The sequence below is a fragment of the Protopterus annectens genome, chromosome 13.part0 (assembly GCF_019279795.1).
Source record: "Protopterus annectens isolate FY-2018-M chromosome 13.part0, PAN1.0, whole genome shotgun sequence".
Lineage (NCBI taxonomy): Eukaryota > Metazoa > Chordata > Ceratodontiformes > Protopteridae > Protopterus > Protopterus annectens.
In genome coordinates, this window is record NC_056747.1 from 1,021,671,343 (window position 1) to 1,021,692,678 (window position 21,336).

Here is a 21,336-nt window from a genome sequence, read left to right on the forward strand (position 1 = left end):
TTTCCTGTTCTCCGTCTGTCCCGATATGTGCATTCAAATCACCCATTATCAACACAAATTCATGTTGTCCTGCTTTATCTAGTAGACCCTGCAACTGCTGTCTGAATGCACTCTTTTCCTATCACAACCCTGCTGTGGGGCATAGGTTGAGATTATGAATACTGCCCAATCATTACACTGGAGTCTGACTGCCATGAGTCTAGTCATTAATTCTGATGATATCCCTTACTGCCTTCTGAAGCCTCTCTCTCTATCACAATTCCTACACCATTTCTAGCCTACCCTCCACCTGAGTAGTAGACTCTGGATTCCAAGCCAAGTGGCTTTGCTGCACTGCCCTTCCATCTCATCTCTTGGATACATAGAATCTCCAGCCTCCTCTGTATCATCATGTCATCCACTTCCAAGCTGTGTCCTGTCAGTGAACCTACATTAAACATAGCAATTCTCAGTTCATGTTTGGCAGGTTGGTTGGTTTTGCGTCCAGCTTTTGCTCAACAGAGCTATCCCAGGTAACCCACGCTGGGGAGCTAGACACCAGCCAGTAGCGTATTGACCCAGGGCTGCTGGGCTTTATGGCGGGCACATACACCCCTCCCATCGTTAGCAAGGGTCCCTGGCATGGGTCAGAGTAGGCTGGGTCCTCAACCCACTTATCACGGTAACTACCCATGCCCATATTTGGCGACATTTGTCAACAATACAGAATCACCAAAAGCCATATTTTACACCGTTGAGTGGCTAGCCCTGCCACGACGCGCAGTCTGTGATCTGTGTTCTCCTATCTTGAGGATACTGCGCACCACAGTAGATGTCCAAAGCGGTTGGTCTGTACAACTCTTCCCCCTATAGGGCAGCACGTACAGTCTGTGCTGTTGCCCACAGCTCCATCCATTGGTGAGTTTGAGATGGAAACTCTCAGCATGTTTTTAGGACATGGGAGAAACCACAAAGACACAGGGAGAACATGCAAACACCAAACAGGCACTGGTCAGAGGTCAGGATGAAACTTTGTACCTTGTGCATGGGAGGCGAAGACCTTAACCACTAAGCCATCTGGTTGTACCGCTGTAAAATGTCTTAACAGAACAGCATAAACCTCTACACCTCAAACATTCAATTTGTTACTCTGCCCCCTTCCAAAAAATAAAATACATATACAGAACAACAAGGCATGGACTACAAAGTGTTGAGGAAAGACTTGTTGTTTCACACTGGTGCAAACCTCTTACTTCTCAAAAATGCCTTCAACATTCCAGCCAGCAAAGTATCTTCTGGGAAAGCACCTACAGTATAGAAAAAAAGGACACTGGTAAGTAGCTCGTACAATGCAAAAATAAAAACAAATACATCTTACAGACTGGCATATGTACACACACACACACTATACTTTATGGAATAAACTAAATTTCCTAGCTGGAGAGAGTTCATGGCACTGCATTACTTGGACAAAATCTGGAAAAGTCCAAGTCAAGTAGAAATATTCTCAGAGCTACTACCTAACCATGACAGGGCTAAAGAAAAACAGAGTGATTTCAGTGTCAAGGGTTTATGTAAACTGTTAAACAATAGATGCACATTGGATTTCAAAAGGGACTGGGAGAGCTGCTCGAAAGGATGTTAGTCCGTACTAGCACGGTAATATATACCCAACCTAAGAGATTAGCAAAGAGCAACTACATTAACAGTTCCCTTAGCAGGCACTTATGCCCATCTAGAGGATATGACAAGCAAGCACAGCACTGAAAATCACCAATAAGCTTTAGCCACTTAAAGAAAGAATACTTACTAATATCCATTCCAATGCTATGTAAAATCATCAGGAGAGTGATGAACAGGGAAAACAGCAGCACTAATACTTCCCTCATGGATTAAGCAAAAAACACAAAACAAATGAAGGGAATTATCAGTACCTACTGTCTAGCCAAAAAGCAAAACAAATGTTATCTACTAAGCAGAGCAATATTTTAATAATTTGCCAGAAACAGAATAGTAGTAAATGGAAAAGCATCTCTGAGCAATACAGTGGCAACTGTTATGAACACTAGACCAGTTTATGATTTCAACTTAAACCAGACACTACAGTGGTGATGTTACTGCTCATTAACTAAATCACTCCACATTTTACAAAAACATAGTAGTATGGTTAAATTCAGCAGTAGTATTTACCATGTATTCATTTGTTTAATTACAATTTAACAGCTATTTGGTTACTTCACCATTTGCAAAACTGTCATCCACACCCCCCTTACTCCTCCCAGAAAAGAGCTAGTCATGGATTAATGGGGACACTAGATTACCTTACCAAAGGCATTACAGATACTTCTTTTTCCATACAATTTCAAACAGGGATCCATTTACACCGGAAAGCATCAAGTACTTATGTATAATTTGTACTCAACATGTGCAGACACATATGGTCCACTGTTCTTAACTCTACACAGTTGTAATGAAAAAAGAAATATACTCCTCCTAATATACAAGAAGGTGATCAAAGCAGTAGAAAATGCAGTAAATAAAGGGAAAGGAGCTGTGACTCCTAACTGAGAAAATGGCAACACACTGTACATCATTTAAGACCTCTTCTTCAGAGAAAGATATGAAAGTGACAGCATCTTTGGGATGGTAAAAGTGTATGTCGTACTTTTATATGGAGCAAAATAACCAGGTTTTAAGTGGAAGACAATGAATGCAGACAAACCAAACAGCAGACTGATAATCAAACAAGCCTCAAGACTACTTTTGAGAGAGAAGTATTGGGCCTAGGGTTGGGAGACAGAATCTCTGGAAATTGGTGGACATTCAAAAGCAAACCGCAAACCTCAAAATCAGTTTCACTACAGAGCTGAGCCAGTTAAAAGTGACGATCCTAAACCTCAAGACAGCACATTCTTTTACAAATTAATAACTCTTCAGGAAAGTTCTAGCAAACACTGAGACGACCACTGCTATCAAAGAAGCAACGATCATATACAAAAAGCAAGCGTATATTGAAGGGGAAAAAAAATTAAAAACCTTAGTGTACAAGCAGCAAAACTACAGGAAAAAAAATTACACAGTGCATCTGTAAAATAGGACTCATCTGAAAAGAAAATGGCCAGAATATAATTCCAAGTCAAGAAGAAATGGTATAAACTAAATAAGAGACAGTGGCTTCACCACTGATGGAAACAGAGTCAAGTCAGACAAAAAAATGGTAGTAAAAACAATTTAAATGGAGTGAAGACTGGGGTCAGAAAGTAAAGGAAGACAGACTCACTAAAATACTTCTGTCCAGTGCTCACAAAAGCAGTTTGAAATTCCAGTTAATATTAGTCCTCAGGATGTGGGAGACAAATTCCAATCCATTTAAAGAATAAAGAATCCTGAAACAACTTTAAAAAGGCAGACCTCACCATTACGAAGACATAAGACAAATGCAGATCAAAAAACAGCAACAAAGATGGTACATGGTCTACACAATAACTTATGTACAGCCCTGAACTGGGTGTGTGTGTGTGTGGGGGGGGGGGGACACGGAACGTACCTAACTCCGTGTTTGTGAAGGTGGGGAAAATGAAAAAAATTTCAAGTAGTAAATTTAGGCAGATCAGGTGGGTCAACTAGTCTTATTTGCCATCATATGTTCCGCACAGACACTCCACGGTAAATCATATTGCCTTCCAGGTGATACCAACATTGCTACACTTTTTTTTTTTTATATATATATATATATATATATATATACTTACAACCCTATTTATATACATATATATATATATATATATATATATATATATATATATATATATTGGAAATGTAAAAGTAAAGCACTTCACACGATATACAGTAAACTGTCAGTTAACTGGAACTCAAGCAACTAGCGAAAAAACAGTACAATTTTCATGGGCTGCACTTTCTGCCCCCCCCCCCCAAAAAACATACCTTTTTTAGAGTTTTAAAAGGGAAGATACAAATAAATTTCCTCTCTCCCCAACCTGAGAACAAGCCAAACCAAAGAAATAGTGTAGGGTACAGTATTATGCCCGTTTTTAATAGTAACTCTCAAGCAACCAGAAACTATAGTTATCTGGCATCTACCAATCCCCATGGGTGCCAGTTAACTGAGGAGTTTTACTGCATACATCTTCTGTCCCTGGGTGAACACTTTTCCGTAAGCAGTGGCCTTTATACTTTCTGTCACTTGCTCTAACAATGCTGCAGACAAGGATAAGTGTGGGTGTGTCCCATACATACATGCATATATAAGCCTTATTCTGCTAAATGTCCCAAAGCAATTTTTTTCTGAACATTTCTAAATCAATACATCTACCCAAGTACAACTAAAATCATTTGCATACAGGAGACGCACACTCATGTACACACCCACTGGCCTATACATAACCTTATGACTATCTTGCAATAGCAAAGCATTCACCACTCCCATACCCAGAGAGCTGACAGAGCTACAGTTGTCAGAGAATTCATAAGAAGAAAAAATGTGCTTGCTGTTAATAAACAGCAGTAATCACACTGTTTGAGGGAAAAAAAATCAGTTAACTGTCACATATAAATCCAAACCAAGGCAGAAACAGCTGAATTGAAACACCAAAGAAATAGCGTATACTGCTTTATTATCCGCTTTCGTCTACAGACTTCATCAGATGAAGTCTGTAGACGAAAGCGGATAATAAAGCAGTATACGCTATTTCTTTGGTGTTTCAATTCAGCTGTTTCTGCCTTGGTTTGGATTTATTAGTTTTGTTTTTGGATTTTTAACTGTCACATATGTAGCACCACTGTTTGGGAGGTCTGCTTTGTGCGTCAACCCCCCCCCCCCCCCCAAGTAATCTCACACCACACCACTAATGCACTGTAATGTTTTGTTGATTACCTGTAGACCACCTGGTAAAGTCTATGAAGGAGTTAGAGTGAAGTAAACAAAGCACAGAGTCATTCTGATGGGGATACTAACTCAAAAAGCATACACCCACCCCGTATCTGACAATTTACAGAATCGCCAAATCAGCTACTAAACTATAGCATACCTTTTGAGATGTGGGAGGAAACCAGAACACCTGGCAAAATCCCATGAAAACACAGGAAAGATGTACAGACACTTCAGAGAAGGCACCATAGACAAGAACCAAGCGATGTGAAGCAGCAATGCTAACCACTGTACCACTGAGCCATCTCCTGTAGCACATTCCAGGTCAAGACAGCATGCATTAAGTAGAACATAATATTCTACGCAAAGCACATTTTAAATTACAACACACAAAGTTACTGTAAAACAACATGCACTCCCAGTGCAATTCAGTGTTCCAAGAAAACTAGGCTTATAAATGCCCTAGGGCAGATAGCCTAGTATGAACCTATGAACACAAGTTTGCTGGTCAGCTGGTACGTTAGTGAGGGCAAACAATTTGTATGAGACTAAGTTTCAATATCTTTCTGTGCACAAAGCATTTTGCAACTCTACAACTGTATTATGGCACTAGGGTTACAATGCTTACTGCCATACTCCACTACCAGCTACATCATCTTTAAAAAATACATACATACATACATAGCACAGATTACATCACACTTGCAAACAGCACTGAATTTCCAAATTGGCACAGGTTGTTGATTTTTTTTAATCAAAAGTCTGTAGTGCTCTGGAGAATGGGGGGTACACTTTCTACAGCTAAACCTGGAGCAAAACCAACGATACAGTTACTAATCAAAGCTTACAGTTATCGGACCATGCATTACTGATATCTGAAGCGCCCTCTGCTGCTTATTTTGATGTCATCTGCAAAGAATGCTGGGATCTGTAGTGTCTTGAGGGCTTTTAGCTTTCTACTAACTACTGCTGCATGAAGAGCTAACTAAAATGTTCACTCTTAGCATATACAGTGGCACTAAAAAAGGTAACTCTGGCCTGTAAGTCTTTAATGTTTTACTGTTCCCATACATAGAAATGGAAGCATGCATGACAAGTCCATTTTGTTAATTCAGTAGAGAGCCCCATCCACAGTTCTGGTTCACAGTTCCATGCTTGCAAGACTGTAGCAATACCACACACACAAATTTGATGCTTTCCTGAAAAATCACCTGAAATACTCAAAATGATCCTATACACAACTAAGCAGATATTTTCTCTTTAACCTACAGGCTGTGATGGGTACAAGAAGACAACAAAGATCAAAATGAGAATCTTTCATGCAGCCATAATCATCCCCAAAAGTCAATGCAGGCATGTGTGCAGAAGGACTCAAAAACTGACCTACTTACTAGTCTATGCAATCCACACACCTTCCCAAGCTTATGGACCTCCCAAACTTATGGACCACCCAGCGATCTTGAGATCAAGGTCCTAGAATAAAACAGAAATAATACTTCTGTCACTTTCCTATAAATTAGCCCTTTAAAGTGCACTTTCTGCCTCATTAAACCCAAAGACGCAAACATGAACTAGAAACTTCAAAAATGACTGATACATGTCTGATAGTAGTATAAAATGCTTTTCAGTTTGAAATGCATGCTTTGGACATACTGCACTGACAAAAGCACCACACCCCATATCAATTCACAGTTACAACATACAAGCTATTATTGGGAAGACAGTCATCTCTTTTGTAGTTCCCTCCACCTGGGATTCACTTTCCAAAACACTACGATAGCTCTGTAATCCTGCTCGCTTCAGCAACAAGGTAAATCCAAACACACTAGATATGCAATGTATTTACTGAACAGTTTCCCACTGGGTCAAACTCTCTCTCTGACTATGCATTTTTACAGCATGCTGTCAATCACAACCAGTAATGTAATCCCAATTGTTTATTTCTGTTGGAACTAGGTTAAAAAATACAGTGGGGTTGTCATGGCAGACACTCATATAAAGATTGCAACAGCTTTTATTCATCAAAATAACATCAAAAAAGCACCTGAAACAAACAGAGGTCTCCACAAATAGCACAACACAGCACAAAAAGTGTACAAGCTGAGAGTCAAGGCATATGAAAATCTACACAGTTAACACTAAACGAGTCTGGTACTCAAAATATTACCCAACAATCACTTATTTAAAAAATGTGAGGCTACAGAGGTTATAGCACACACATTTAAGGTGGCAGAAGTGTATGAGAACCACACAACAGCGAGATTCAGAAACAATGCCAAACTCTGCTTCCATACTATAATATAACCCTCATCCAAAACATAGGTGTATCTAAAGCACTGTGGGGCATACTAAAAATTACTTATCTGGAAACACAAACCAACAGTTATTCCAGAAAAAAAAAAAAAAAAATTGGTAAACACGTCCACACGAAAAAACAGAAAACAGTATCAGTATACAGTCTGGAGAAGGTAAGAAAACGACAGTAACCAAGAACTTCATTGCAAAAGTGAAATGGCTATAGAGCTGCATCTAGACTGGGACACAATAGTGCACACGGAACACAATTTAATAACCTTTATAAAATAATGTATTATATACAAAATGAATGGCAACTCTAGTAACAGCTGTTAAGTTACTTCTCACACAAAATAAAAATGAAGGTGCATTAAAATAAAGGAAGTGATGGGGTGGTTCTCATCTTTGTCAAAACACTGCTCTAAAACAAATAACTGGAGAACATTAAACAGGAGATAGAGATGTGGTGGTTCTCACGTCAGAAAAAGGTCTATAACAACTGGAATAAATCCATTTGAATACATTAGGCGGGCAGGTATTTTAGACTGTAAGATGATTCGAAACACCTTTCGGTAAGCACAAACAAAAGAATAAAAGTGGAGGGAATTAAATTAAACTAGGATTTGCAGTTTAAAAGTGTGTAATAAAAGATCAGAGTAATTGGGTCAAATGCAAGTTTTCATCAAGAGGCAAACTCTGTACTATCTGGAAAGATTTAATCCAAAAAATGTATCCTCTAACATTTTAGTACTCCAGATGGACAGGTGATGTGGAACGTGATGTGGAACGTTCATCTTTTGAGCACAAACACTATGTGCTTCCTTCTTGACATACACACACTTACCTAGTGCAGAAGAAACAGCAACTTAACATACTGCTACCTATACCACTAAGGGAATCATTCTTTAAAAAAAGCCTTAAGACACTGTGCCTTTAATTCACCTATTTCTCAACACCTTGCAAAGATTCCCAATATCACCATCTCTGTAATTAATGTGATCTTGTAAATCACCAAACCCCCATGAATGCCCCCCCCCCCCCCAAAAAAAAAAAACTTAAATGCATTATGTGGGTCTTGGACTGTCAAGTACTAAAACAACATGTCAACAATGCCCTGCCAAAAAAATAAATAAAAAAATCACCACAACACTTGCCTTGCATTTTCCCCCAAATGAAATTACCAGTATTTCTCATCGGGAAAAGTCAGGTAATCCACCCACGGGATATTCTGCAACAAACTGTACCCCTTGCTTTCCTTCCTAATCAACATTCTAAAAATACCAAAAACAGTCATAAAAACACTGCCCAGAAACGTTACCAGTAGGTGAGATACTTGAACCCCACCGCACTTTTATGCTTCTAAATTATGCACATAAAAGCAATTACAAAAGCTTGCACTTTTTATCAACAAAAGGATGCGTATTTACTGTGCTTAAATAAACTACACCCACAATAAATAAATAAATAAACAAAACTTCATCAAGATTCTTTCCTCTCCTCACTAATAAACTACAGGTCTGCTACCCTACAAAACCACCCAAACAATAGCACTCAAACAAAATGCCAGTTTTAACAGACTTAAGATTACCATCCCCTGTCTCAGCGAGGCCCCATTAGTCTCTTCAATGCAGATTTTCAATCTCCAGTTTCTTGCAGCTCCTCACTCACCTCGCATCGGTTGCTGCTGCTCTTGTCTCCGGCTCTCCCTAAGCGGAACAACATGGGCGCTAAGAACGTTCCAACTCCCTACTCCCTTTAAGTCAAAATCGGACACAGTCCAACAAGTTTACATATATGAGTTCACTGCGTTTTAACTTTAATCCTAAACAAATATCTTTGTTTTCCCTTTTCTCCCCGTCCTACGACCCTTCCCGGTTGTGGCTAGATTCCCATGGCTGAAAGTACCCCCACTGACGTTACGACTGACATCATGGGGCAGGGAAAGGGAGGAGTTGAGGAGGACCCAGCTATCGCCCATCTAGCGGGAAAGGAAGTGGACGGCCATTTGCTGCACGATAACTTCACGCGCAGTCGGCCATTTGCCGCACGATATATTTATTAGTAGCAAGTGAGGAGGTTTTATGTTTGCATTTTTAATAAACGCTCTATGCTTATATTTTAATAATGATGAGGTATACTGCTGTATTTTAATGGTCGGTGAATAGTTATATTTTAATGCGTAATTATGTTTTTTTAAAGGTTAAAAGTGTTGATTTAAATGTAAAACTTGTTTACTACATATGTGGCATGGCTATAAAAGTGCTTACATTAAGAGAGTAAACCATTCTCATCATGATGTAATTTTGTGTATTTTTTATTTTGATTAATTTTTCTAATTTGAAATTATGTGGAAACTACTGATAAGTTTGCAAATATTAGTTATGTGAAAATGTGTGTGGGCAGCATTGATGTAAAGCATGTAGGAATAACTGGTTTAAATTTAAAGCAGTTTAGATACATAGATTGGCAATAAAATGGTTAAACCGCAGGTACTAATTTTATGTGCTAACTTAGTCTGTTTATAACTGCAGTTTCAGGTACGAGAAACCTGTATCCATTCATTCATAGCCCCTTTTCCCATTGTTTGCACACAGGGTCAGAGTGTTGCTTCAACAGAGACAGTCCAACAGTGACAGACCTCTAGAGCCAAGGTTTACACTGCTGGGTGGGTAGCCCTCTCCTATACCCCCTACTGGCATGCGCATACACGCCTGTAGTCAGTTTTAGAATGTCCAAGCCACTTACTGCATGTTTTTGGAATCGGGGAGGAAACCCACTAGAGCCCAGGGAGGACATGCAGATTTCACACAGAAGGCACCCCAGCTGAGAAATGAACTGGGAACTTCTTGTTCTGAGACACTACTGTGATCTGTTGAAGATGCAATGTGCATTTTGTATAAAGAAAAGTTACCAGTGCTTTTATTTAATATGTATGACTGAATGCACAAAAGTATATGTGTATTTTTTCTGATATCTTTTAAAATGTTGTGAGAAAGTATAATCATTAAGTAGGAATCTTAAGTATGTAAAGCTGTCAAAATATCATTTTTTTATTTATTGGGAGGGGGTACTTGTTAGTGTAGTGATTCAAATGATGTCATTGTTTTTTCTCTGTATAATGTTTGTTATTGAATAATGTATTTTCCATTTGGTTGGATTCTCATACTTATTTATTTGGCGGGGGGACTGTTAGTAATCTGCAGTGGTGAATGTAAAACTACCAAACATTTATATGTTTTTTTTTTATTTATTGGGAGGGGGTATTTGTTAGTGTAGTGATTCAAATGATGTCATTGTTTTTTCTCTATATAATGTTTGTTATTGAATAATGTATTTTCCATTTGGTTGGATTCTCATACTTATTTATTTGGTGGGGGGGACTGTTAGTAATCTGCAATGGTAAATGTAAAACTACCAAACATTTATATGTTTTATCTTATTTTATTTTTTTCTTTGTGGAGAGTGAAAAGGAAAGTTGCTTACCATAACAATAGATCTTTGCTGTCTTGTTTTTGCCAGGTTCAACCTTTGGGTTTTCAGATATGTCTGGATCTGACCTTGGTACTTTTTCAGAAGCTTGGATTCAGGGCTCTGACTCCTGTCTTACCCATAATTCCTCAGATTGAGTTTTCCTGCTTCTTGACATAAGATTTTATCCCATAAAAATATACAGGCCTACTTAACATAGTGGGCAGTAATGAAGGAAACATGAAAAACAGCAAGAAACAATCTGTCCAAAGACAAGGCCCTTAGTCAGGTGCAACTGTTTGACTAGAGTCTAAAAATGGCAATTTCATCTGGCAGATGGACGGAGGGATGTTGAACTGGACTAAAAGATAACATGGCTATAGCAGTATGGTATTTTTATTCTCTATGCTTCATCCAATTCAACCTTTGGGATATAATCTAGAGATACTAAGACACTTGGGTGGAATCAAGGAAAGGATATTCCTGACAATGATGGAACCAAAGAATCTGTGTATGAGATCTGGATTATATATCCAGGTTGTAGTGCGACACAAAAGTATGGATGGACAGTAAACCAAGTGGCTACAGCACAAATCTCATCTGGAGCCTTACCTATAAAGACAGTTGAAGTATCTACCGCCATAGTAGAATGGGCATTTGGTTTGCCATGCAAAGTCAATTCCAATTTTTCATACATAAATATACAGTGGGGAAAACCATTTGGGTAGAGTTACATTAGATAGTCCTTGACCAAGTTTAACTTTAAAAAGAGCAATGAATAGCTGATCAGATTTCTGAATAACCCTTGCCATGTATAAATAAAACCTGAGTTGACAAATGTATATGCCCCCTTTGTCAGAAAATTTTGGGTAAAACACTGATAGGTTGATAGTCTAATTAAGATTTGCTTCAGAGGCCACCTTTGAGAGAAAGTGAGGATTTGTTGTCAAAGATATTCCATCCTGATGAAACAAAAAAACAGATACGGGGGCCTGAATGATAAAGTCTGCAACTCAGAGATCCTCCTTGCATGCTTAACAGCCTCCAGAAAGAGAGTTTTCCAAGAAAGCAAGTTTAAATCTGCTATTGAGGCAGGCTGAAATAGCTTGAAGCATGGTAGTAATACCCCTAGGGAACTGGATCCTTGATTTGCGATCTTAACATGGAGGTTTCCTTCATGTTTTCAGTAGTTTTCAATATCTTTTAAAGAAGCAATCGAAGTCTGATTTTGCCCTGTGTGAAAATTGGAAATGGTTAATTATATCTCGATGGTTCGGAAGCTGGATTCTTTGTGAAAAAACTCTGCAAGGAAATCCAGAATGGATGGGAGAGGGGATTTGAAAGAGTCTAGTCTTCTGGAGGAAGCCCATATGGTGAACTTTCTCCATTTGCTATTCATTTTCTATAAAAATGATAAAATATGAATCACTGGTGTAGAAAGCGTGGCTTCTCTAGCCACCATTAAAACTGAAAAAAACAGTTAATTTTAGGGTTTTCAGGTCTCAGTGAGGCTGACTGGATGGGTGATTAAGAAGATCTGGGTAGTGTAGTGGTGCAGCGGTTAGCATTGTCACCTCACAGCAAAAGGTTCTCCAGTTTGATTCTGTGCTGGGGTGCCTTCTGTGTGGAGGCTGCATGCCCTTCCTGCATTTGTGCGGGTTTTCTCCGGGTGCTCCGGTTTCCTCCCACATTCTAAAGACATGCATCTGGAGCATTTCTCCCCGGGCCTTCACAGGAAATGGGCTCTGTTCCACTTGGGCCTTCCTAGTAAACAAATGTTAAATAAATCTGGATGAGGATCCAATACCCAAGGTAGATGTACTACATGAGGTTAGGAGAAGGGAAAATAAAATTGCCAGGGCCAAAAGGAGGCGATGAGGTTAACTCTGGCCTTGCACCTTTTGGCTTTCTGAAGAAATTCTGTTAAGAGAAGAAAGGCATAAAGGAGACCAGGAGGCCAGTTGTAGAGCATCCCTCTGTGCTTGACCCTGTGGAGGGATCAGGGCAAAGTTTCTGCTGTACTTGTTTAGGTACAAAGCAAAACATTGCAGCAAGGTTGACTCCAGTGATTGAACATTTGTGTTGTCGCTGTCTGATTTAGGGCCTACTCTTGGCATAAAACTCTGCAGTGAAAATGTTATGGGAACACATCGGCCATTGCTAAACTTTCATGGCTTCGTGGCAAAGTGGATATGATCAGGTCCTTCCCTACTTGTTGATATACCAGACTACTACCGTGTTGTCCATGTGGAGATCACGCTGTAAGGGAGGGAGTCTTGAAACTCCTGCAGCGTTAGAAGGATTGCCTTCATCTCCAAGACATTGGCGTCTATCACCAAGAACCTTAAACTGTCTTCCATTCAAAATGCCCCTCACCCCAGAAGGGAAGTGCCTAGGGTTCCTGTGGCTATTGGGGTGGGGAGGAGAATGATCAATACTTTGATACTATGGCAGAGGTCAACTACCAACTGATGTGTTTTCTACATGTTGGTGTGAGGTGTATCCATGTATGCAGGGGGTAAGACAGCAAGGACAACTGAACAGAAAGAGTCCACTGTGGAACTCTCCTGTAGTATTTTGCCTGATGAACCAGAGTGGCCGAGCACCCGTTAAACCCAAAAGTCTGAGAATTTGTCTTGCTGGGGGGGGGCAAGGGTGCAGAAGAACCTCTGAAGCTACCTGATGCAGGGAAGTTGGACTACCTGAGAATTTGTATTCAGGTGATATCTGATAAACTGTATTTGCTGTGTTGGTGTTAGCTGACTCTTTGCAGGATAGACTGTAAGTCCCAAATGTGTGGCAAGATGGAGCAAGAAGTCTACTAGATCCCTGGTCAGTGTGGGTAGGTGCCAGTCATCTAAATATGTGGACACCTGGAACCCCTGTAGTCTGAAATACACTTGTGATGGCTGTGCTTTGGCCCAGCAATCAAGGAGCCTCCATCCTCACCACTAACACCAGACAGGGCGTCTCATATAAGAGGAAAGGATAACAAATGCACACAGTAAAGTACAATTTCCTTTAAGTGCACACAGATCACAGTCAGTCTGGGGCTGGTCGCTCCCTTGCTCCCCAGGTCCCCAATAAGACTCCCCACTGGCACAGCTATGGGGTCCAGATCTCAGCCTAGCTGGCAAACTAACCTCCAGTACCCTCACTGTCCAACCAGTGCTTCGTGTCCCTGCCCAAGTAGCTGTCACACACACACACTTTGAGATAAGTATTTATACAACTTCACAGACACTCCTGGGAAAGGCTGACACAGATTCTCCAGCTGTGCCCCTTTTATCCAGACTATATGGTAGTAATCACTGCCACCACCAGCTAATATTTATCAGCTACCCCAAGGCCCTTAAAAGGGTGTCCAATTATTACTGTGCAATATTATTATCCAATAGTAGTGTAACGTAAGCAATCTTAAGGCTTTGGAAGGGCTTATTACAAGATCACTTATAAGCATGCAATGTACTCTAGAGCTTGATTATCTCTACATAAACCAGCCACAGTTAAAAGGTTTTTAAAATGTTTAATAATAAATACTAAAAACTCAAGACAATACTATTACTCCACAGTGCTATTCAAGAGTTCAGAGATCACACAGAAACCTAAAACAATACAGTAGGAAACTTCTGATATAACAGAAAAACACTTAGTCTAATCTTTATAGTCCTAGCTATTTCTACAAGAAAACATACTTCTAAAACAACTTACTTAAGAGCATAGGCAGTGCTGAGCTGGATAGTCAAAATGCTTCATAATTTCTGGTTCTCACTGTTTAAATTGAAACTGCAGTTCTGATAAAACATTACATTATTTGTTTACACTTTCCTGGTTCCCAGGCCACAGAAACTACATTTATATTCTTTTACACTTTGAGCAATAAAGGACATTCCGTATGTAAATTCTGATCATTAACTTTAGCCTTAAAACAATAGGTAGGATGCTTACTCCAGACTCATCGACTCCAAATTCTAACTTCAAAGGAATAGACGCAATGTAATTTTAATTTTAAAGGACCAATAAGAATTGTTTGACTTAGTTTTCCAACAGCAGATGACAATGTTGCCACATTGTTGAAATAGCATTTCTTTACATTTAAGACACAAGCCTGTATTTTACATTTATATTTACAAATGCCAGAATTATGTATCAAATTCTGTTTGACTAGGCTGGCAGCCTTCACCCTCTCTACCCAATCTTCACATCTCTTCCCCCCCTGGAGAACTCAAGCTAGTTTTTCAAGTGACCCTTGAGAAACGCCGCTTGAGAGGGTTAGGTCTATCTGAGTATACCTTATCCCATTCCCTGTCTTGAGAGCCCATCTGCATTGGCATTGCTACTCCGACTGCTGTGCTGCACTGACATATCATATGCTTGCAACCCCAGGCTCCATCTTAGTAACTTGGCATTTTGCTGGCTGACTCTGTTTATCCATGTTAGAGGGTTGTGATCTGTCATTACAGTGAATTTCCTTCCATACAGATAAGGATGAAGTTTCTGCAGTGCTCACACTATGACTAGACATTCCTTTTCTACAGCTGCATAGCATTCCTCCCTAGGTTGGAGCCTATGACTGAGATAAACCACTGGGTACTCTTCCCCCTCTGAAGAAATCTGGCTAAGTACAGCCCCCACACCATGGTTCGAAGCATCCACTTGCACAACAAATTCTTTGCTGTAATCTGGACTGGCTAACACAGGGGGGTCCTCCCAAAGATTACTTAAGCTTCTGGAATGCCTGCTCACATGCTGGGGTCCACACTACCTTATCTGGCCTGTTCATCCTTGTCAGGTCTGTGAGGGGAGCAGCTATGGCAGAACTGGGGACAAACTTTCTGTAGTAGCCTGCTGTCCCTAAAAATGCCCTCACCTGCTTTTTGGTAACAGGTGCAGGCCATGCTTGAATGGCTTCCACTTTGGCAGGTTCTTGCCTTATCTTACCACTCCCCACTCTATGTCCTTGGTAGGAGACCTCCGCCATACCCACCTGACATTTGCTTGGCTTAATGGTCAGCCCTGCCCTCTGTAGTCAGCCCAGCACCTCCCTGACATGCTGAAGGTGCTCTGGCCAGGAATGGCTGTAGATGGCAATGTCATCTAGGTAAGCAAGGGCAAACCCTCCTGCTCCTGCTAGGATATTATCTACCAGCCTCTGGAAAGTCGCTGGGGCATTCTTCATCCCAAAGGGCATCTTTGTGAACTCATACAAGCCAAAAGGAGTCACAAAGGCTGACTTCTCTGTAGCACTGGGAGTCAAGGGCACCTGCCAGTAACCCTTGGTAAGATCAATGGTTGTAAGATACTTAGCCCCACCCAGCTGTTCTAGGGCCTCATCTGTCCTAGGCATGGGCTAAGCATCCAACTCTGTGTGACTAATTTCCTGAAATCCACACAGAACCTGGTGCTGCCATCCTTCTTTGGCACCAGCACCACTGGGGAGGCTCAGGGACTGTTGGACTCTTGAATCACCCCTAGTTCCAACATCTCCTGTACCTCCTCCCTCCCTTAGAGTCTGTCTGACTCTCTCAGGCATCCTATAAGGGGCCTGCCTAATAGACCTTTGGGGTCCTGTATCCACCTGGTGCACCCTGGTTTCCCAGTGAACATGTCCCCAAATTCCTGCAACACTGCTCGGATTTCTCGAACCTGGGTAGGAGATAGCTGCTGGGACATTGCTACCCCTTCCACTGAGGTGTCAGCCCGAGCCTCACTGAGGAGGTCAGTCCCAAGATCTCTCTCAGACTCCTGCAGTCCACTGCAAATGCTCAGCACACGGGACTCTCTATCATGGTAAGGTTTCATCATGTTAACATGGTACAATTTGTGCCCTGGCCATCTGCCTAGCAGTTCCACGATGTAGTTAACATCACTTACCTTTCTTACCGCCTTGTAGGGATCCTCCCAAGCTGCTTGCAGTTTGTTGTGTCTGACAGGAATGAGAACCATTACCTGCTGCCCCACAGCATACTCTAGCTCGAGCATTGCTGTCATACCACACCTTTTTCTGTTTTTGGGCTTCTGCCAGGATCTCCTGGGCCAAGCCAATGAGTTCCCTGATCCTTGCCCTGAGGTTTAGGACATATGCCAAAACAGACTCCTTGTGAGTGTCGCACTCACCTTCCCACTCATCTCAAATTAAATTTAGAGGTCCCCTCACCCTATGCCCATACAGCAACTCAAAGGGTGAAAAACTAGTGGATTCCTGAGGAACCTCTCTGTAAGCAAACAGATGGGGCAAATATTTGTACCACTCTCTCTTAAACTGATCTGCAAATGCCCGTAGCATGGACTTGATTGTAGAGTTTAACCTCTCAACAAGACCATTAGTCTGGGGATGGTAGGGGGTGGTCTTCATGTGCTTCACCCCACAGGACTTCCACAGACAAGCCAGCAGGTCTGACATGAAATCGGCACCTCTGTCAGGCAGTATTTCTTTTGGGAAACCTACCCTGCTGAAAATCTCTTAACAAAGCATTTGCCACCTTCTCTGCCTTGATGGAGGACAAAGCCACTGCCTCAGGGTATCGTGTAGCATAATCCACTACCACTAGGATATACTTTTTCCCTGTGGAACCTGGAGTTCTCAGAGGACCCACAATATCCATAGCTACCCTCTGAAATGGTTCCTCAATCACAGGCAAAGGCATCAAAGGAGCTCTCACCTTGTCTCCTGCCTTGCCTACCTTTTGGCACTGCTTACAGGTCTTGCAGTAGCCTGTTACATCTCTGGAAATTCCAGACCAATAGAAGTTTTGCATAATACGCCTCTTTGTACGTTTTATGCCCATATGACCTGCAAAGGGAATATCATGGGCTATGGCTAGAAGTGCCAGATGGTAGGCTCTAAGCACTACCAACTGCTATACCTTCTAGCCCTCCCTCAGGGGTCCACTGTCTGTATAGTAACCCTTTATCCCAGTATCCAGATTCCTCCTTTCCTTGAGAATCAGGTGCCTCCTTAGCTGCCTGCCTCAGGCCTTGCGATGTAGGATCTGAGAGCTGAGCCTGTCTCAACTCTCTCCTTATAACCCTTCCCAGCTCCCCTACCACAGGAAGTCTGGCATCCTCTGACAGTGGTGCCTCACTGTCAACCTGGGTACTACCACTCACCTCTACCTTTGCAGTTACCCTGTCCAAGGGAACATCAGTACTCGCAAGCAGCTGTGGCTCACCTTCAGTCTCACTGCTACAGCGTAGCTCACTCCTTGAAGTAACCACCTCACCAGTCCTGGCTGCAACTATGCAGTCTGTTTGGGTCTCCCCCAGGCTACCAGACCCACATGCTTGTCTTCTAGCCTCACTGCATGTAACTGCATAAGTACATAGTACTGCCTCATCCAAATCCTTCCCTCTCAGGACATCTGCAGGATGGTAGTTTAGTACCCCTGTTGTCTCAAGGCAACCCACTATTGGCATTTTGTCTTTCCCACTTACTGGCTCCCTCACCTTTGGTTCCCCACCTTGCCTCTGTGGACACCTGTGTGCCACATGGAGTTGCATTCAAAACATTTAACCCTAGCTCCTGGACGTGTACTTGGATTAGTGGCTTCCCCTGCTACTGGCAGATTCTGTTGTGGCAGTCTGTGCTGCCCACCATGGGTTTCTTTAGACCCATGAGCAATACTGGGGGTCCCCTTCCTGTGCAGGGCTGCCCTGCTTGCTAGGTATAGGTCTCCCTTCTTCCCCAACTCATCTGAAGTAGCACATTGTCTATCAGCTAACTAGATCCTCATGTCCTCAGGCAAAGTGCTAAGCACTTGTTCCCTCACCAAAAGGTCTGCCAGCCTTTCAAAATTGGTGACCTGACATCCAGTCACCCAGCTATGAAAATAAGTGCTCAGTTCAGCAACATATTCACACACACTTTCATCTGCATTACGTCTGTGCTCACAAAACATTTTCCTATACATTTCAGGTGTTAGCTTAAAACATTCTAAAATACATTTTTTTTACAGCAGTATAATCAAAACATGCAATGTCAGACATTTTACCCAATGCATTTACAGCTTTCCCATAGAGTAATGGGGTCAGGAACTGTACTCACAGCCTTTGGTCAACACTATACTGTTTGCATACCCTCTCAAACATATGAATGAAACTATCAAAATTATCCCCCTCTTTAAATTGCGGAAGAAATTTACTGACCTGTTGTGCTTCTGGGGTCTAGTTACTCCCTTTCCCATAACCTCCATGACGCAGGCGAAGAGTCAGCTTTTCCCTCTCAGGCCTCCTCTAACGCTGTTTATCCTCGGCCTCTATCTCCAAACGCCTGGCCTCCAACTCAAGTCTCTTTAGCTCCAGCTGGATTTTTAAGTCCACTGCAGAAAGGTTTAGCTGTCCATTCTCCGAGGATACTGTATCTCCACTGCCAGTCTGCTTGTCCTCCTGGATGCTGTTTTCTGATGCAGCTGTAACCAAGGCTGCAATCAGGTCTGCCTTAGTCAGGTTTCCATGCATGAGTCCCCTAGCCTGGCACATCTCCACCAGCTGGCTCCTTGTCAGCTTTCCATACTCCTCTGCTGACATGCTGCCTGCTCACCCTGACTAACTAAGCTAACAAAATAAATAAAACAATTGTGATCTGAACACTGAGTATTCACTACTTGAGTACAAAACACCTTCAGAGATCATTGTACATAAGCTACAGGATTCACTCTACCCACACCTCTTCAAGCCAATTAGTATTTGCCAACTAATTAATATGTGATGTGGATATCCACTGCCACCACAAATGTGAAGTGGATCCCACTACTGCAAACCTCATGTGATGGCCATGCCCTGGCCCAGTAATCAGGGAGTCTCGGTCCTCACCAATAACAACAGAGAGGCATCTCATATAAGAGAAAAGAATAACAAATACACACAGTAAAGTACAATTTCCCTTAAGTGCACACAGAGATCACAGTCAGTCTGGAGCTGGTCACTCCCTAGGTCCCCAATAAGACTCTCCACTGGCACAGCTGTAGGGTCCAGATCTCAGCCTAGCTGGCAAGCTAACCTCCAGTACCCTCTCTGTCCAACCAGTGCTTCGTGTCCCTGCCCAAGTAGCTGACAGACACACACACACACACACACACTTTGAGATAAGTATTTATACAACTTCACAGACACTCCTGGGAAAGGCTGACACAGATTCTCCAGCTGTGCCCCTTTTAACCAGACGATACTGTAGTAATCACTGCCACCACCAGCTAATAATTATCAGCTACCCCAAGGCCCTTAAAAGGGTGTCCAATTATTACTGTGCAATATTATTATTATCCAATAGTAGTGTAACTTAAGCAAACTTAAGGCTTTGGATGGGCTTATTACAAGATCACTTATAAGCATGCAATATACTGTAGAGCTTAATTATCTCTACGTAAACAGCCACAGTTAAAAGGTTTTTAAAATATTTAATAATAAATACTAAAAACACAAGACAATACTACTACTCCGCAGTGCTATTCAAGAGTTCAGAGATCACACATAAACTTAAAACAATACAGTAGGAAAGTTCTGATATAACAGAAAAACACTTAGTCTAATCTTTATAGTTCTAGCTATTTCTACAAGAAAACATACTTCTAAAATAACTTACTTAAGAGCATAGGCAGTGCTGAGCTGGATAGTCAAGATCAAAATGCTTCATAATTTCTGGTTCTCACTGTTTAAATTGAAACTGCAGTTCTGATAAAACATTACATCATTTGTTTACACTTTCCTGGTTCCCAGGCCACAGAAACTACATTTACATTCTTATACACTTAGAGCAATAAACAACATTCCACATGTAAATTCTGGTCATTAACTTTAGCCTTAAAACAATAGGCAGGATGCTTACTCCAGACTCATCGACTCCAAATTCTAACTTCAAAGGAATAGACACAAAGTAAATTTAATTTCAAAGGACCAATAAGAAATTCTTGACTTAGTTTTCCTTACAGCAGATGGCAATGTTGCAACATTGTTGAAACAGCATTTTTTTTTACATTTAAGACACAAGTCTGTATTTTACATTTATATTTACAAATGCCAAAATTATGCATCAAATTCTATTTGAATAGGCTGGCAGCCTTCACCATATCTACCCAATCTTCACAACACTGCTACCACTGCCATAGATTGGGTGAACACCTAGGGGGTGTAGTGAGACCAAATGTGCCCCAAACTGGAAATGATTGGCTCCCTGTCAAAAATGGAGAAATCCTCTGGACTCCATTGCTATCTTGATATGATAGTACACATCCTGGAGATCTGTGAAGCACATCCAGTTATATTTTTTCAGCTGATGTAGAATGGACTGTACTGTGACCATCCAGAATTTTGTCTGTTTCACAAATTGCTTGAGATGGCTTAGGTCCAAGATTTGACTTGGGTCTCCTGTTTTCTTTAGATCTGAAAAGAACCTGGAATAGACTCCATATACTGATGGGTCTGGGGGGATCTGCTGGATGCCTTTTTTTAGAACCCTTCTTTTTTTCTGCTGCCAATGCCATCTGACATGGTTCTACATTGGAAATTATTTTCTTTTTCTGTAGAGGGAAAGAAAAGGGAATAATGCAGCCTCTGGTGATTAACCTGTGCACCCATTACCCTTGTGTGATAGCCTGGCAGGCTAGAGGGTACAGGGATACGTGTCCCAAATGCCTCCAGAGTGTGGCAGTTGAGAAGCTGTTCAAGAGCGAGGGTAGTGTTTCTTAGTGAAAGAATCACAAAACAATTGA

At 41.4% G+C, this 21,336-nt stretch overlaps 1 protein-coding gene and 1 long non-coding RNA gene across 8 annotated transcripts in view; one reads left to right on the forward strand and one right to left on the reverse strand.

The window, feature by feature from the left end:
• MSL1 (MSL complex subunit 1) overlaps window positions 1–9,082 on the reverse strand; it is a 1,034,461-nt gene extending 1,025,379 nt beyond the window's left edge. The window contains exons 1-3 of one of the 7 annotated variants that reach the window (XM_044055021.1): window positions 8,831–9,078; window positions 6,259–6,340; window positions 1,233–1,286 (exon numbers count right to left, since the gene is read on the reverse strand). The gene's annotated coding sequence lies outside the window, so the exon portion shown is untranslated. Of the gene's footprint in view, window positions 1–1,232; window positions 1,287–1,789; window positions 1,904–6,250; window positions 6,341–8,750; window positions 8,793–8,830 lie in introns of those variants that run through there. The other 6 variants (XM_044055022.1, XM_044055020.1, XM_044055024.1 and 3 more) reach the window with 6 other exon arrangements.
• A 68-nt stretch (window positions 9,083–9,150) lies between these two features.
• Window positions 9,151–21,336, forward strand: part of LOC122788092 — a 159,064-nt gene continuing 146,878 nt past the window's right edge. Inside the window, exon 1 of the long non-coding RNA XR_006362605.1 lies at window positions 9,151–9,230. This is a non-coding gene — a long non-coding RNA (uncharacterized LOC122788092). The remainder of the gene's footprint in view (window positions 9,231–21,336) is intronic.